General features: G+C 37.6%; 1 protein-coding gene across 3 annotated transcripts in view; it reads right to left on the bottom strand.

The window, feature by feature from the left end:
• The window catches only part of LOC129416087 (zinc finger matrin-type protein 4), a 117,986-nt gene extending 107,707 nt beyond the window's left edge, over positions 1-10,279 (bottom strand). The window contains exon 1 of one of the 3 annotated variants that reach the window (XM_055170331.2): positions 9,781-10,279. The gene's annotated coding sequence lies outside the window, so the exon portion shown is untranslated. Of the gene's footprint in view, positions 1-1,696; positions 2,186-9,780 lie in introns of those variants that run through there. The other 2 variants (XM_055170334.2, XM_055170332.2) reach the window with 2 other exon arrangements.
• Between the last annotated feature and the right edge of the window lie 5,317 nt (positions 10,280-15,596).

Here is a 15,596-nt window from a genome sequence, read left to right as displayed (position 1 = left end):
AAATGCCTTGTTGATGCTAGAGGTCAGAGGAGAATGAGCCGACTGATTCAAGCTGATAGAAGAGCAACTTTGACCGAAATAACCATTCGTTACAACCGAGGTATGCAGCAAAGCATTTATGAAGTTACAACACGCACAACCTTGAGGCGGATGGACTACAACAGCAGAAGACCTCACTGGGTACCACTCATCTCCACTACAAATAGGAAAAAGAGGCTACAATTTGCACGGGCTCACTAAATTGGACAGTTGAAGACTGGAAAAACTGTTGCCTGGTCTGATGAGTCTCGATTTCTGTTGAGACATTCAGATGGTAGAGTCAGAATTTAAACAGAATGAGAACATGGATCCATCATGCCTTGTTACCACTGTGGTGGTGGTGTAATGGTGTGGGGGATATTTTCTAGGCACACTTTAGGCCCCTTAGTGCCAATTGGGCATCGTTTAAAAGCCACAGCCTACCTGAGCATTGTTTCTGACCATGTCCACCCCTTTATGACCACCATGTACTCATCCTCTGATGGCTACTTTCAGCAGGATAATGCACCATGTCACAAAGCTCGAATCATTTCAAATTGGTTTCTTGAACATGACAATGAGTTCACTGTACTAAAATGGCCCCCACAGTCACCAGATCTCAACCCAGTAGAGCATCTTTAGGATGTGGTGGAACGGGAGGTGCATCCCACAAATCTCCATCAACTGCAAGATGCTATCCTATCAATATGGGCCAACGTTTCTAAAGAATGCTTTCAGCACCTTGTTGAATCAATGCCATGTAGAATTAAGGCAGTTCTGAAGGCGGAAGGGGGTCAAACACAGTATTAGTATGGGGTTCCTAATAATCCTTTAGGTGAGTGTATATCAAGCAGTAACCTGATGCATCAGCAAACATAAATCAACATGAGTATTTTCTCTAGTAAATTCTGCACATGCACAGTGGAATTGTGCTTATGTTCATGACTCATATTTACCTCTCATTTACGTATTCACAAACACATGCAACACAAATTATTAAGTGAATGGGAGCACTAGCTATGTGCTTGCACGGACGATTTGTTCGGATTATAAACATGTAAACGAATTAGCTTGCAATATGATTGATGGAAATTAGTGCATGTAAACACAGCCACTGAAGATCTAAGCAACAGTGATAACATAACAGTTGAATGCTGAACTGTGAATGGTTTAATTCATCTTATATCTATCTAACCATTTATAGATTCATGCCGAGTGTCATGACAACAGAAACACAAGACTAAACCAGAGCTCATCTACAACTTCAATGCTATTCTTTTCTTTGGTGTGCCCTGCAGGAACTGTTTCCTTCAGAAAATGCAAATGTCATTATTTTTGTTATCTGGCTAATACAGACTTCAACAGATGAATGAAAAACTAAGAGAAAGGTCAATTATCATTAAGGATTATATCTCAAAAGCTATTTTTTACTCATAAAGACCACACATTTAATATCTCTCTGTAACGTCCTTTACGTTATTTTAGCTTGACCTTATATCAATTGAATGTGCTATAATACGAAACATCATAAGAATATAGCCTCAGTCAGTCCGACCAAAAATAGCTGTGATGCAATGAAGATATATTTCAGAGAAAATTTCATTGCCTCCCCTACACTCAAACACCTAGCGATGTCCTTGTTTGCATAACCCGTCAATCACAGGCCTCCTCTTTTCACCTCATAATGCTGAAAGATATGACTGCCAGATGCCCGTGAAGCCAAACCACAGTCATCCGTTCCTGCAGGGCATTTTGTGAATTCTGCGTTCTTTCTTCCTCCTGTATATAACTCTTGGAACAGCACACGGGGTTAAACCAGTTATAGCCACAGGATACCAGCATATGAAGATAGATTCCATAATGTAGCAAGAGAGAAGAAACTCTGTTGCCCGCTGGGACCCTGACGAAAATATGACGCAAGCCTGAAGCCCTACATCACTGACTTTGGCACCAAGCGCATTTGTGGGTCATCTGTGGACTCAGGTGACCTCTCTGCTTGCACCAGAGTTAAAGGAAGAGTTCAATTGAAAATGAAAGATTACTGAATAGAGATCTAAGCAGTCAATATATAAATTTAGAAACAAAGCACCATAAACATTTCATAAAATGAGCTATATAATAAATTAAGTACCCATTTCGTTAGATCTTTGAACTTCATTTGAACCAATCATCACATCTCATTGGCATTAAAAGGGACCACATTTAAAAGATTATGGATGGCAAAAGATACCGCAAATAAAAACATGCTTTTAAATGACTTAAGAAAACTCTGGAGAGTTGACTTTCATGGTACTTTTATGGTGTTTTGCTAGCATTTTAGAGCAGGAGTGGGCGTTCTTGTTCCTGGAGGGCCGCTGTCTTGCAAAGTTTATAGGGCTGTGACGATGCATCACATTTCTCAATAAAAATATCTGTCTGAAATCGACTTTGAATCAATTTAAAGCTCAGATTCAGTGTTTCATGCACAGCTTGTGCACGTCAGTAAGTCCTTATTAATCTCGTTTATAGCATGCATTTAAAAAAGCATAATCAAATACACACATTCAAAATATTCTTTATTATCATTGAAATACCTCAAACAGTTTAAAGAACAGCGATAAAAATATGCATATAGACATTTCCTGGAATAGCAATTGTAATGATACTTCTTCTGTGGCACAAATGGAGTTTCTGCACAAGAGCGCCCTCTGGCTTTTGTGTGTGGTGGCATTTCACTGTAATTCATTAAAATTCATTGATTGAGAAAACGCGCATTTGCACAATTAATCATCCCAGCCCTAAAAGTTTAGCTCAAAGGTGTGTTTGATAAGTGTTGAAGGTAAACTTTGCAGGACAATCGCCCTCCAGGACCAGGAATGCCCACCCCATTTTAGCCTCAGTCCCCATTCACTTGATTATATGAAGATAAAGCATGAGCAGTTCAGGTCTTCAACATCTGATCTGCTGATTCATGTAAATGGAAAACCATGCCAGTTTAGAACAACACATCAGTGAGCAAATTAAGACAAAAATTTCATGATATAAATCTGGAGCCCTTTTCACACAGAGTTGATCCCAGAAAATCGCTATAGAATTGCCAGAATTAAAATCCCAGAATTAATCCCAGGGATAGATCTCGGTATGGGGACCTAGTAACATTGGCAGGATCGGTCATAGTGTCGACAAAACGACAATGCACTCGTATGCAATTCACTAGTTTACAGTCAAATCAGAAAAAATGCACAAGCATTGTTTCTCGAGATGTGTGTGAATGCACACACAGATTCCAGTAAAATCACCAGCATAAACCAACATCAACCAATCCCAGATAAATCCCAGGACACATTAAGGGTATGGGCTACTTCAAGATCTACTTCTTTATTCGCATTTTTAACATTCACTGCTCAAATTTCTAGAAGAACAGAGCAATGTCCTTTTCCATCAGCAGCTGTGGTGTTGCCTACCTTGAGGTAACATCATTAAAACCGTAAACAAAAGATTAAAGAAAGAAAGAGAGAGAGTGTGTGTGAGAAGGTAAAAAATAAAGGCAGAGATTCACTTTCATCCTGTTGGTTCCTTCACACCAGAGCATGTGGTCCATGAGTCACCGCCTCATATGCGCCTGTTCTCATTGGTTATTTGGAAAGGTGAGATAAACAGAAGCATCACCCCAGCGGCATGGGAAACATCACCTCAAAAACATCACATCAGGAGCACAGGTTAAAAGCCTTCCTACAATACATGAATAAAACTAAAAAATTTGCACCATATTTTATCATTTACTGAAGAAAATGTGACTGGAGCCCTCACGAGCATTGCTACAGTACGGTATGCGTGTGCTAGACATACCCCTCCATAATAGGCACAAACAGAACATAAAAACTAATTATGAATACATAATGGTGTTTTCCAAAGCATCGCTGAAACTAAAGGACATTAGTTTGAAGCTAACTAATGTATGCATGAACATAAACTATATTGGTGATGCTTACGGTATTAATTTTTACTTCATTTAAAGATTAGTTCTGTGGTTTGTTCAGGCACGTACTGTAACTTATTCTTACATCTTACAAATGTGAGTGCTTGTTGAAGAACTAATCCAATATGGCTCTAGTTTTTACCTAGTAGACAAATCAAAACTTGTGATTTTACAAAAGAAAAACAGGAAACCTGGGAAATGGAGCAGCAAGATTACTTCTTAAATCTCTCAGATGTAACTAGGGATGCACCGAATATTCGGCCACCGAAAATGTCCGGCCGAAAATGGCCCAATAGAGCTGAAAAACTTTTATCACCGAAACAATACGGCTGAAATGTCGTGATGACGCAAACAGAAACCGTGACCTGCACGTGCTTGTCTGAAGCAACATGACTGCGGTGTGGACGTATTTAACCGGAAAAAGGCGCTAAAGTGAGCAGCTTTCTGTACGCACAGACACACATGCGGTTAAATCCCTATGCCCTTTCGAAGATCAAAACTCTTGATGTGTAAACTTTAGAGAGAGTCGCGCTAATGTTTCTCATACTGTAGTCCGTTAACATACATTTTGCGAATAAAGCAATGAAAAACAACATAACGTTTTCATGTGAAGCGACTGTTTATGCTGCGCTGTTTGGAATTCGCCCTCGGTCTCTGTGTGCGCGCATGCGTTTAAGTGCACGCAGTAGTGCATACACGGAGAGACGCGTTTCAAAAAGCAAGTGAACATAAAATATTTCTGTTATTGACAGGGCACATACAAACAAAATGATCTCCGCAATATTATTTTCTAATTAAAAACATTTGTTTATGTCTTAAGTGTGTATGCATAGATTACAGTCAGAAACCAGTCTGTGCTTATTTGGTCTTAAAGAGACAGTAACCTCAATTAACTTAAGTCTGTGTCATTAATGTTAATCAAACAACCCAAGACAAAGAGAAAATCACTTCTGTAGCTCATAATCATAATTATATTTAATTTATACAATAAAGACAGTGTTATGATTGATTTAATTCGATTTCTGTACCTAATGCTAATTTCAGACCTTACTTAATGTGCAACTTTGTTCTTTTTTATAAATGTTTGCAATGTCTTTATTTGTTATTAGATTTTCCTAGCCTAGTCAGAATTTGAGTCTCCATTGAGCTATAATTATGAGGCGTGTCCTATGACCAATGACCAATCAGAGCAACGGAGTGTGTGACTTATATTGAAATGACGTCTTTTGCAGCCTGACCGAACTGCTAGTTATTTCGCTACAATGACACTGTGAACGTACATCAACACCTACTATGTTTACAACATTTCATTTATTTCACAACATTAAGTATTTACTAAGTCATACAGTCAGACTATCTCTTACCATTTGTACGTTAGGTGAACTTCATCCACGACGATACCCATTACGTTGGCTTGAAAAAATATCGGAGCCTAGAATGTCCCTCCACTTATTCAGCAGCCACGATTCCGGGCTTCCAAAAAGAAGCTGGCAACGACCGCTAATTATATCCATCTCGTCGTGCACGCCGTGATACCCATTTCATTTGCTTCTTTAACTTGATCCTTAATAAGTGCGACCAACTTTTGCCGAATCCCATAGGAAGGATGGCAAAAACATCAACAAATGCCTTGCTCGCGTTTCTCTGTTCCTCTTTTAAAATCAATGCTCTGTCGATATCTTTTAGAACAGACTCAATGTCAGAATCCACACATCTGAATTCTACCACGGCAGCCATTTCGTTGTAAACAGATTCAACAAACGCGCTCCTTGGTGACATGGTTGATTACGTTATTGTTGATCATCTGTCCATCATCGTTTAAAGCCCGCCTTGACAATTTGATTGGTTCGACCAGCTTTGGGTCTAGCATAGTAGCTCCTCAACTGAGAAACCCCAGACCGATCTTCCCGTTTCTCAAAATGTTGTGGGCGGGGCTAAGATCGGCTGGCACCCAGGCTAAGATTTTTCCACCCCTTTTTTGCTGATCCGAAAAATAATCCGATCCATGCCTCAAAAACTGTAATGTAATCTGAACCGTGAATTTTGTGATCCGTCACACCCCCTATTAAAGTTAGTACACAGTGACAGCAATAAACGCAATGGTACTAATAATTGGCATAATCATTTCTTTCGGTGTTTCGGTTTTCGGCCTTGGTTTCCTCTTTTTCAATTTTCATTTCGGTGCATCCCTAGATGAAACATAGGTTCACATATTCCTGTCAGGCGTTTGTTCTCCAACATAAACCCGTCACACAAAACAAATGTCATAGTATGCTTTTCCTGCAGTGTTACCAGAGAAACTTGAATTCAAAGTGAGGAATACCTAATAGACACCCTAATCTCTGAATCACTATTGCCCGCAAAGCCTACTACGCACCAGCATACTTTCAGGGATCACAGAAAAGCTGTTTAGCATGATATGAGTGCATTATTTTTTATGGATTACTGTAGTTGTTAAATGTGCAAGTATGAAAGCACACTGGAGAACAGATTGGATTCATCATCTGCACTGACAGCAAACAGGGTTTACAGTCTCTTAATTTTAAATGTCTTTTCATTAAATTGACAACAACGCATTACAACACGATGCATCATAGAGTGTTAAAAGCAATTAATGCAAATCTGGAGATGCTTTTTCCTGGTGGATAGTCATGCCTGTTGCCATGGAGCAGTCTTGAGGAAAAACACAACTAGATTGCATGGTCAGAAGAGTGGAGAAAAACAATCCACACAATTATCATTTCCTCTTAGACAGGACAATTATGTTGATTAGGCACAAATTTGGCATTTAAATAAAGTCTCACGGGTTATGACTATAAGTGCATTAAGGATAATCGAGGATGGAGGGCAGTGTTTGCAATAATCTTAATTTGATTGAGGCATTTATCGCGCGCATGCACACGCAGAAGGATCCGTTTCAGGTGCCCTGTCGGTGTATTTCAAGCGCATGCTTGCGTGCACATACATTAAGGGTCTATTTTAGGTCTGTTGTTATTTCTTCCATTCTATCTCCATGCAGGAGTCAGTGCATACTAAACAAATCATTTGAAATTCCTCACGAAAGACCCATAAACTTCCCCGTGCACGGCACAAAATCCATCATTCACCCTGACAGGCGTCACAACTGGGAGAGAATCCCTGTTCACCGCAGATAAAGCACACAGGCCACGGGATAAATATATCATCTTGAGAGAAAGCCCTGTGCACCATGCCTTCCAGGTGTACAGTATTAAACAATACAGCAAATCCGGAACAAAGAACCAAACCGTTGTCGGATATTGCTGAACAAACCATCTGAAATGGCAATATTTTCAAGCATGAAAAACAAAAACGGAAAAACACTGGAGCTCTGAGCCAGCACAACAACTTTTGTTTTATCAGCTGATTGGAGAGTCTACTTTTTTGTGGTAGTTGAACACATGAAAATACAACACGAGAAGCTGGAAAGACGAATAAACCCAGCACATTCTTTTAAAGAATTGAACCTTTTTCAGCTCGTGATAAACTATTTTATCACCGTAGCACAACTAACACTGGTTCAATCTTTTCATATTCAAACACTGACCTTGCTTGCACTCTTGGATGGTACAAATAGCTTAAGTTGTGGAACATTTTTGTTGCCTAAAATTTCAGTGTACAACAGGGTTACAAAATACTACATCAAAATCCACAAATATGAATCACTGGCTGTTCTGCTCTTTAAATACTAAAACGAAGGTGTTAAAGGGGACATTTCACAAGACTTTTTAAAGATAAATAAAAGTATAATAAATCTTTGGTGTCCCCAGAGTACATATGTGAAGTTCTAGCTCAACATACCCCACAGATAATAATTATCATAACGGTAACACTTTACAATAAGGTAAGGCAAATAAGGTACATAACATGTTAAAATTGCCACTTTGTAGGTGTGAGCAAAAAGGTCCCCTTCAAATGCAAATGAGTTGATCTCTGCACTAAATGGCAGTTTATTATCCCCTTCTGACATCACAAGGGGGACCAGATTTCAATGACCTATTTTTTCACATACTTGCAGTGAATGGTTTACCAAAACTATGTTACTGGGTTGATATCGGGTGTGCCTCATAAGTCTTGAAAAGTGAAGCCGCTGGCTCTTTGATCGCCCCCTGGTGGCTGGCTGCACTACAAGTCATGAACCCCGCCCTCTCCATTTAAATGAATGGGACTGTGCTCTAAATAAAAAAAATTACACTTCCAATAAAAGTCTCTGAAAGATGGTTTTGGTCCTTTCAAGTAGTTGTTATCACGCTGATATATGTTCATTTTTGTGATAAGTTTTATTTTAGCTAGTAATTTGATGCTTTAGAAACGGGACGTGTCGTTATGATTGGCGTGGTTGAATTGGTCACGCAAGCATTCGGGCGGAAGTTTGATACCGCTCCACGGACGATTCCTTCTTCGCATGCCTTGGCTACAAACTGACATTTTTACGTAACATGATGGGGGCGACCATGGTCGGACATTTTTGGCTTCAATTCATTACAATGGAGGGAGGCGACTTCGTGTCGTCCATCTTTTTTTAGTTTACGGTTGATATTTATAACATTTATCACAACGGGACCCAATTATAACACTTAAACATGGAAAAAGTAAAATTTTCATGATATGTTAAAGTTTATCGAAATATAACAAACCTTATAAAAAGCACACACCTGTAGGACTGAACACAAAACATCCACACGTTTTAGAGGTTTACTATGCAATGATGCATGTACAGTATACGGTTTTGTAAATGCACAAAGCAGTAATGCTTGCGTTGAATGCTTTCAAATCATTCAAAAGTCATACATTATTGCAATACTGACATTAGCACACAGTTCATGTCTGTGTACATCTGTCATTCAGTGTTTTGTGATAATGACCATGTTCACACACCGCCCCTTACAAGGGTACTGCTGACAGCTCTTAGACTTATTCTGCATGCATCTCTCAGGACTTTACAGTAACATGACGCTAACAAGCAGCTGTTTCATCTGCTTAGTCTTAATGGATAAAGATTAATCTAACTTTGACAATCTCATGTTTCTCAAGAATTTAACTAATTCAGTTAACGACACACTGACCTGCATTGGTTAACATTAAGTAAAATTTTAAAATGTCATATTTATTTAGTCAAAAGTCAGATTGTGTAAATGCATGTTTGATAAAATTTCCAAATATCATCATGTTTTTGTAATAGCTGTTGGGTAAAACTAACTACAGGTTATAGCGTCTCTGTTGTCACATTTATATCGGAGCAAGTTGTTTAATATGTTTGTATACAAAAGTAAAATACTTTTTTACTATTTTCTTAAAATACTAATGTGCAGATCAAAAGTTTGCTATTTCTATATACAGTAGTAACTTTATTATACTGTAGTGGTTTAAATGCTGTTTTTTGTATAGCCTAAAATTATATTTTAAATACAGATATAATATGGCTGTGTGATCTTGAATTGTTTAAACTTCAGCTTTTTCAATGAACAGCAGGTTCCCATTGTGACAACTTGCCCCATATAGTGAAAAAGCATGCCCTGTTATAGGGTCAGCGTGTGTTGAATGAAATGATAAATATTTTATAGATTTTTCCCTAAACACCCATAATCAGCAAATACTTTAAGTAAGTGTCTACACAGAAATGGACTTTCAAAAAGAAACCAAGCCATAGAAACATTCGCTGGAGTAAAAAGTGTGACACTAGACGCGGTCTCCTCCATTTCTCTCCAGAGCATCATGTGTGCACACAGTAAACAAAGAAAGCACAACTCTACTATCATCATAACAGTGCGTATATCCGAGCTCACCTTGCTCTAGATCTGATGTGATCTACTTTAATCCGACAGTCCGGATCTGTGCTCGTGATCATCCGCTGGAGTTACAGTAAAATCGCACCTGTATCCCACAAACTTGTTATCTGTCGCGGTTTAAACAGGAGAACAGTTCCAGACAGCACTTGGACTAAAAAGAGACCCAAATCCGAAAATGTCCTGCAATCATATGCGATCACTTCCGTCCATAAAGAGTGAGATCGTGAAAGGTGATCGGAGAGCGACGAAAAGAGCGCGCGGCGGCGGCGACGCCATCGGTCTGCGCGTATAAACGAGCGCGCGCACTCACACACACGTCAGTCACGCAGAGATATGAATTACACTGTCCACACACGCGCGTATCATCCTACAAACCGAGCTCATCTGACGAGTCTACTGGCTCTCCTCTTCAAACGACTAACTGGTTAGTTTACTTTCAGAGTCAGACAGTGGTCGCGTGACTTTCCTCTCCAAAAGTAGGCACTGTGGCGGTACCATTGTACAGTACAATGATGTGTCAGATGGTAATGAGGGGTCATCATCACAGTGCTGACGTATGACAGAAATTTTGGTTAAAATGCTTGTTTATCTATTTTGATTGTTTGTATCAAAGAAATAGAAATAAAACTTGAATTAAAGATTTTATTAAATATCAAATTTTGCGTCAATATCACTCGCAATTGCTGCTATCGTCTGCATTGCTAGTAGGCTACAGTAACCTACAGTTACCTCAGTTTCTTTTTATTAGAGAACATAAACGGGTGATTCTCTGAATTGGGTGCCCTTCAAGTCCCCCAAACTTACTTCAAAGATTTTTAATTAAAGGAAATCACAAAATGCATTTTAACGCAATCAATTAATAGAACCAGGTGCCTTTGCATTATAATGCAACAAAAAATGCTTTTATTTTATTTTAATTTATAGATATGGGTTGCCGAAGTAGTAGACAACAAGCATACTTGCATGTCCCCACTAACCATCATTACATTTTCATTGAATATCAAACAAATAAAAACTGCAATTAATGCAAAATAGTTACTGCTAATTTAATCATACGTGGGTTTACTTTAACTAAAATATACATATGTATATAAAAATGCATTAATTATATATGAAAATGCAATATTTATACACGTCCTCCAGTTTGTTTTCAACCCCGTCACGCCATACTATTTACCCCCCTATAAAAATAACGGATCAATCCCTGTGGCATCACACCCAGAAAGTGATATCACACAAGTCTCTTGAAGAACATGCTGCAAAGAAAGGCAAGTGTCAGAATCTTTTCTTACATTTATTTCATGTTTTTCACTGTCAGATTAAGATTGTCAGGCTCAACATTTCAACTATGTTGTATTACTAAATGATAGTAAACAACGGTTTAAGAAAAATTTAATAATAGTTTTGCAAAACATTAAACTTGTATGATTTCCTAAATGCCATGTGATGCTACTGTCTTAGTTAAGTACGGAGTTACAGCTACTGTTAGGCAAAAACTTCAACCCCGTCACATTCAACCCCGTCACATTTTTATTATAACAGGGTTGAATCGTTGTGACGGGGTTGAAAATTTGACACATTTTAGTAGAGTACTCAATTGTAGACTTGTTATATTGCTATGTGACCTGTTAGAAATAATCGATTATGGTATTTTATGTTCAATAAAACCAAATGGAAAGATCGATTGATGTTTTTGATCAATTAATCCTTAATGCTTTTGATTTAATGTTAAATACTTATTAAAATGTTTGTTTGTTTTTGCCAACTTTAATAAAATACAATTTTATTGAATGTGATATCATTAATTTTACAGGTAAGAAATCCATGCTATATTAAATGATGATCATCACTTCAACCCTGTTATCATTTTCAACCCCGTTATGCTGAGTTCAACCCTGTTATTTGATAGTTTTTATTAATATTTTGGTGATAAAACGACAAATTAGGTCAATGTTTGTTTTGCTGTGTGCAGAATTTACAGGACAGTCTGAAAAAATATGAAAGCCTGATTAAATTCTAATGTTAATGCATATTTTGTGATAAGATATGAAGACCAATGTTAGATACAGTTTTCATGACCTGATTTGGTATTCAAATGGTGAGTATTAAAAAAAAAATTCTACATGCAATAAATGATATCAAACAAGGGACATCTCATTGAAAAGCTTCTACAAGAATTTACTTGAAAATCTTTTTAAATCATATTTAAACAGGGTCCAAGTCCAAGTGGAAAAAAACACTAAATATTGATTAGAATTTCATGCCTGAGGTGGGAAAATGTATTTTCTTAAAGGTTTGACTAATCCACTATCACATGAAATGATCAAAAATATAACTATTTAACGTATATATTTAAAAAAAAGTATGACCCAAAAGGCACCCAATTCAGAGAATCACCCAAACATTGTTACAGAAAAACAGCCATCAAGAACTCCAAAAGAAAAAAGAAACTCAAAAAATAAAAAAATTGTTTTTCAAAAACCATAGTTAAACAATGGTAAGTTTAGTAAAACTATTTTGCTTATAGTAATTATTAAACAAAAAAACATGGTTACTACACTTTTACCACAATAAAACCATGGATAATTTGCGTAAGGGGTATTTTACAGATGTACCGTTTACATTTTCACAACTTTAAGAGACTTGATTAAAAGAGTAATTTCTTACTTGATTAAAGAGACAATTTTAACAATCTACATTTATGAATAAAAACATTGCCATACATGATAAAGAAATCGACCCAATTTGTAATATTTTTATCATCAATCTTAAAACAACAACATCATTTCTTTCACATTCAATGTTATGAGTAAATGAGTTACTACATTGTTAGAACACATCTCATACACTTCGGGACATCATCATTGACAAAAGCAAACTTGACCTCTGAACCGCACAAGGTCACGCAACCCTTTGTTTCAAAGATAATATTAAATGGAAAAGGCTGTTTATTAGGCATTATCATTTTATGTTTTTGACAAATTGATGACTTCTGCATGGTGCCTAATGTTTAACAATTCATCTTTTTTGTTTTTTAGTAGGCTATGTCAAGGTGCACTGTAAAAATGCTGGGTTGTGTTTCAACCCATGGTAGGGTAAAAATCTTGACATTATCAGTTAATTTAATCCAGAACCAGTCGGATTTGCCCATATTTTACCCAACCATGGTTGAAACAACCCACTATTTTTAGTGTACTACTTTAAAGGGTTCACGGTCCCCATTCAACTTCCATAGTATTCCTTTTTCCTACTTTGAAAGTGAATAGGGGCTCATGATCGGTTTGGATACAAACATTCCTCGAAATAAATTCCTTCGTGTTTATCAGAACAAATACATTTTAGGGATGCACCGATAGGATTTGTTTGGGCCGATACTGATATCGATTTAAACAGACAACTTCTGGCCGATACTGATATTAAACATTTGTATACAATACTATAAGGTTGGTCTATTAGCATGTTTATTTCTGCATCAAATTATTTTTACTGAACATGGATTTGATCTTATTAACATTCAACTGACCAACATAATAAGAGTGGCACAAATTAAGCTAAAACAAATATAATAAGACAGCATGACAACCTTCAAAGGTGGTTTTTGCTATTCAGCATTTATTTTATTAACATAATTAACTCATTTTTTACATATAATGGATTTCTTTATGCAGTTAATTAATAAACAATCGGTATCGGCCTTTTTCGTGCTATTGCCGATATGCCGATGGATTCAAATTCATCAAAAATCGGCCGATAAATATCGGTGGCCGATACATCGGTGCATCACTAATAAATTTGTAACAACATAAATGATTTTTGGGTGAACTATCTCTTTAAGTAATTTAACCCCACCAAAACACTCATACACAGAATGTACTTATATGGTATATGTCCAGAAATATGCTTTACCGATTAAATTTTTTTTTTTGCAAATGTGGTACCTTCAAGAGTCATTTTTATTAGTGCCGTTTCTGGATTTTTATTAAGGATGTACCATCTGTGACCAATTAATTATTTTTTAACAATAGTAAAATTTTAATAACTTACAATCATCAATTCATCAAATACCTCTAAATGAAGCATTAAAGGGCTCTGTCTCTGCTGTCTAGTAACTCCATACTGAGACGATGCCGTTTAATCACTCAAAATCTGCTCTTGAAATTGTCATGCTTTTGCTGAATATAAAAGGCTGCATAGAGTGTCAGAAATGAATGTCCTTTTATAATGTCTCAGCAGATTTGACAGCCGCTTTTATGGAGCATCCAAACGTTTCCATCCCATCACAATGTGCATCCAAAGACGACAGAGGAAGCCAATTCATCTGAGCGCCTGATAATCGGTGATGCACCATTCATTTGTCTCTAATGTCATATGTAGGACCACATCCCGGCTCTGGCAGATGCTGTGCGTTTTTCTTGCATTTCTCATCGAACTGTGAACATTTGTTGCTAACATTCTGCTATATGAAATGTAATTTATTGCTGTGTAAGAATAGATTAAGAAGTTGGATGGTTTGTGTGCATTTTTCATTTATTTTCTGTTAAAATATCAGATAATTTGAGGTCTGTGTAAGGGATTGCACTTTCATTAATAGCAATATCTGATTTAATGCAAATTCAACATACTGGCATTTCTGCTGTCTGTGTTTGTCACCAAAGATTAAATTTCCTCCCATGGTTCTCTTCGGAATGGTGCATCAGCAAACCAGTGTGTTATGACATCTCACAGTGTAGGCATTAAAATTGCTCAATAGGCAAAAAAATAACAACAACTACAGTGGCTTAATATTTTAAGGGTGCAAAACTACTTTGCAAGTGTGTTAAAATGTCCTTGGCATCCACTATCCGTGTGTCTCTGGATCAGCGGGGCTAAGGTCGCCAGGCTCTCATGTGACCCTGCTGTGGGGCAGAGCTTATGGCCAGCCTGTCTAAACAGGGCCTGAAATTTGATGATAGCCGCTTTGAGCAGGTGCTGCCAAACGGCGGCCTGCCATTGAGACGAGGTCAAACAGGACTCTTTACGCGTTGCTTGTAGGAGACAAGGATTGAGACACAGCTCATTAGCCTGAAAGAGTGAGAGCGCTCCTATCCGCTCCTGTTTAGCCACTAAAGCAGTGCACTGTGTAGTTAATGGAGTCTTTGAAATAGCTGCAGGGCTGAACCACAGTACTGTCAATTGCACACATCTATTTTGATCTCAGACAGTTTTACCAGATTATCAGTTTTGATGGCACTGACATCACTGTGCATGTGTGATGTAGCTGTTAGCGATACTTCCCCCCCATCTCCTTTTAGTGTATTTCAGAACTTTTCTGTGTCAGTTAATTCATTTATGCCCCTTTTAAATTATGCACCAAAGAATTAGCACTGCTCTATTGGTTGGACAAACAGGTAGTACTGCCCCAATGTCAGACCGCAGGTGGAGTCAAAGTTGCTAAGCGTCAGTGTTCCTATTTTTAGGCAAATCAAGCTACACTGTCAAAAAAAAAGGTTAAAATTGTCCCTAGCTATCACTGGGGTGTTACCCTTACAAAAGATACACATTTCCACCTAAAGAGTTCATATTAGTAACTCAGAGGTACATATTAGTTTCGAAAAGTGCTTTTTAGTACCACAAGGGTATGTATTAGGACCTTTAAAAGAGTAGACTACTGCCCCGGTGATGGCTTGGGACCATTTTTTTATTACAGAAAAGCAACCGTTTAATTTTAAGGTAAGAATGAAACTATGATTGTATGTCTTACGTTTTTAACTGAATGGCGTATGCAATCAACAAATACAACTTCCGGAAGACGCACCGAAATCCTGGCCAGGACG

The sequence above is a fragment of the Misgurnus anguillicaudatus genome, chromosome 11 (assembly GCF_027580225.2).
Source record: "Misgurnus anguillicaudatus chromosome 11, ASM2758022v2, whole genome shotgun sequence".
Taxonomy (NCBI): domain Eukaryota; kingdom Metazoa; phylum Chordata; class Actinopteri; order Cypriniformes; family Cobitidae; genus Misgurnus; species Misgurnus anguillicaudatus.
The sequence above is the reverse complement of the archived record's forward strand: the minus strand, read 5'-3'. Positions and strand labels throughout refer to the sequence as shown.